The 3,821-nt window shown below is 37.3% G+C and overlaps 1 pseudogene; it reads right to left on the bottom strand.

The window, feature by feature from the left end:
- Nucleotides 1–1,181: 1,181 nt before the first annotated feature.
- LOC114027487 lies at nt 1,182–1,701 on the bottom strand (annotated as a pseudogene).
- Nucleotides 1,702–3,821: the final 2,120 nt, after the last annotated feature.

Raw genomic sequence — 3,821 nt, 5'->3', positions numbered from 1 at the left:
TGTTAGAAGTTAAAAAGAACCAACATAATGAATCTATTTAGTTAAATTCAGTTGAGTTTAGTGTAATAATTATACAAACATTCATGCATCCCATACCATTTACTATTGGTGATAAAAAGATAGATAAAAAAATAGTATGATCCCTACCCTCAAGAGTTTACATTTGACTGGAGTATGGGAAGGGGAGGATACAGATATGATTTGTACACAGATAAACATACAAGGTATAGTGTAATGAGAACAGAGGAGGGCTTAGTTAAAATTGAGGATTGAGAGAACGTTTTCAGCCTACAGGATCAATGAAGGTGTCATAGAGGAGGTGGCATCTGAGCTGGGCCTTAGAAGATGTGAAAGGTTATAAAATGTGGAGCTGCAGAGGGATTATCTTCCTTGCAATAAAAATGGCTGGTCTGAATACAGGGAAGCAGCACCCAGTTCAAGGAACAGCAGTCCAGTTTGGTAGTAAGATGGAGTGCAGGAAGGAGAGTCAGGTGAAATAAGGTTTTCAACAGGATTTTTATTATTTTTTTTTAAATTTGAAAATTTTTTTGTTTTAAACTTAAATACAAAAATAAGAAAACAAAAAAGAAACACATTGAAATACTAAAAGTAAAATAATACAAAATAAGAAAAGAAAAAAAGCATTGTCATTGCACTGCAGAATGTGAGAGGATTCAAAATACACAGCAATAAATGTTCATTTCAAGAAAGCCTATATAATAAATACTATGCATTGTGTTGAGAGCTGTCCATCTTTTCTTTGCTTCCTTATAATTTTCTTTTGTTCTCTGCTGTGCACTTTTTACTTTGTTCCCTGCCCCTCTCTTCTTCTCCCTTCTCTTCAGAAAGCTACGATTAAGGGTGGACATATTTACATATAGATTCAATAGAATTTTTAATGTTGATTTTAGAAAACTCTAAGTTAAAGAACAGGAGACAACACATATTTAGAGGGAGTTTTCTCATAAAGAATTTCCTTTAATCAATAAAATTCCAGGTCTAGTTGTTGTTATTATTTTCAATTGTTTTTATTTTTTACTTTTTTTTGAAGGTAGACAGCAGAGAGAAGGAATGTAAAAAGAAGGTTAAGATCACAATGAACTGCCTCACAATGTGCACATTTATCTCTTGCTCTGTTCCTGGGTCTACACCCCAACATGAACACAGTCTTCTGGGCTATGCTACTCTGAATGACACTCTTGGGATCTTGATGCAGTGAATCCTAGGGGCCTCTGGTTCAGGTTCTGGAGAAGACCCAAAAGTAATTGACTGAGGTATGTGTGATTGTTGCCCTGATGTGGCAGCACCAGCGGATGGAGGGGCTCCCCTTGTATTCAGTCACTGTCATCTTGGCTGGGTCCATGTTCTCATGGTTTGGGATCTGAAATATCCTTGTGTAGTCCCCATTTTGGTTGCTGAAGTGAGTGTCTGGAATATCTTTGGGATCAGGTCCTTCTCCATTAGCCTGAAGTCAGCCATCCTCATCACCTTCTCCTTGGTGTCTCCCAGCTTCTTATAGTAAATGAGCTGCTCAGCATAGCTGGGCATTTTGGTGGCCTTGGGATCCTTGATGTTATTATAACACACTAGCCCCATCATCAGGTTGTGCAGTAGTTGGATGTGGGATTCAGAGCCCAGACCCAGGCCCAGGTGGTGATATACCTTCCTGTGTGAGATGAAAGTGAAAACAGAGAGCTGCATGGTGGCCATAGGGAACTGGAACTGTCCTGCCCCGCTACTAAATCTTGATTTGGTGTTGAAAGGCAGCTCTGAAGTCATCTTCCAAAGTCACCCTTATTCTATAAATGATGAAACTGAAGACCAGAGAGGATAAATGATTTGCCAAGGAGATCTGGGATTTGCACCCAGGTCCTTGGACTCGAAGGTTAGTTCATTAACAGTAGAGGAGGGTTCTAGAGGTCAAGGTAGAAAGGGAAGGCAGAAAAGTATAAGGCCCGGGATGGGAGAGGCAACTGTGCCTAGAAAGCACTGCTTTCACCACTAATCCTCTTACTTGGTCAGCATTAATGCCAGGCAAAAAGAACAAAATTAAAAAAAAAATGTGACTGTCTCTAGTTAGTCTATTCCCTGGGTTAACAAAAACATAGCCCAAGTTAGAGGCAAGAGAGTGTTCCAGAGTAGTAGAGTCAAACTCAAATAGAAGCAGGGTCACTAAAACATACATAAAGATCCTTGCAGGCTATATATTGATTAAGTTTTTAAAAGTAATGTTGTTTGCATTTTATTGTTTTTTTTTTAAGAAAAACCTATTTTGTTAAATATTTCCCAACTACATTTTAATCTGGTTCAAGCCTTACTTGGAAGTGTTGTAGGCCACATGTGGGTCATGTGTTTGATACCTCTATTGAAGGGCAATGTTATTTATAGTTAACTCATGGGCCACTATCATCCAGCAGTAGATTTCTGGTGAACTCTTCCTTTTCTGCTTGTCCTGGCTATTTCTTTCTTCTATCTTTGTGAATTTCTAGGTCGTGTCCAATGAGCGGTCAAAAAAGGACAAAGTAATAGAAAATTGAGGAATGACAATACATACTCTCACATTTCCTTTCTTGTTCTTCATTATTTCATAGACCTGAATCATAGATTCAGCATGGTGCCTTCCACAGAGTAGGCAACCATGAAAGGCTTGTGGAATGAATGAGAGTGACTGCTTATCCAAAGGCTTCCTTGATTGTATAATTCTACTTAATAGGGCTGTAAGGAGAATGAATAACATGATTGTAGTCTACATATGTAAACATCATAGAAATGTAAAATAATGTTAGTGGAAATAATATCCTAGAGTAAGTTGGGGTAAGACAGAAACTTGTCTGTGGCTAATGAATCAGGTCCTTGGGATTTCTAGCTTAGCTTTCTGAGATGGAGAAGAGTTAGTAATTAAAATTCAAAATATTGGATTTTATATTCACTATTTCAAAATAGTGGATATTGTTGTAGGCTTGGAGTTAGGAAGATCTGCATTCAAATGGTGCCTTAGGTATTTACTAGCTGTGTGACTATGGACAAATTACAGAAATGTTTTGTCCCCCAGTTTTTGCATCTGTAAAATGAGGGCATTGGACTGGATGGCCTGAAAGGTCCCTTCCAGCTCTACCTAGGGGTATGATCCTGTGAATCACACAGTGACATACTTTTTGTATTTTGTAGCAGGTATTAGAGGACTAGAGAGTAGAGGGGTATTTCTAATCCACCAATCTTGACTATTGAAAACTACTTTTGGAGCCAGAGCATGTTTGGAATGTACATTAGTTTCATGGTCCTCACCTTTCATAACATGTTAAAATTTTGACTTTTAACTTTATCCATATTAATATGGATACTATGATATTCGCCTGCTCTCAAATCCTTCAATAGCTCCCTATGTCCATAAGAAAAAATACAAACTTCCCAGACTGGCATTTAATGCCCTCTACAATCTGGATCTGTGCCACCCTTCTGACATCAAGTTTTTCACCTATAAAATAAGAAAGCTGGACTCAATAATATTTAATTTAGGCCATAATAGTAAATATTTCAAAGTTTCAAAAAGCACTTGAACTCTTTGTAAGAAGAGTGTCATGCAACAAGAAAAATGTAATATTATTAAGATATACAGTGGCTTATAAATTTTACATTGTCAGTTGAGTCATTTTTGGCTAGGATAGAATCTCATAAATTTGTCGTTTCCCAGTAAATGTTGTTTCAGGATGTGATTTGTGAATTGATGCAGAATGTATCAAAAGGCATCATAAATCAAAGAAAAAATTGCAATGACAAAGAGAAGTATTCAGAACACATTTAGGCTAGCTTATTCAGATGGC

The sequence above is a fragment of the Vombatus ursinus genome, unplaced genomic scaffold, assembly GCF_900497805.2.
Source record: "Vombatus ursinus unplaced genomic scaffold, bare-nosed wombat genome assembly UNPS02014861.1, whole genome shotgun sequence".
NCBI lineage: Eukaryota > Metazoa > Chordata > Mammalia > Diprotodontia > Vombatidae > Vombatus > Vombatus ursinus.
This window is presented reverse-complemented; position numbering and strand designations above follow the sequence as displayed.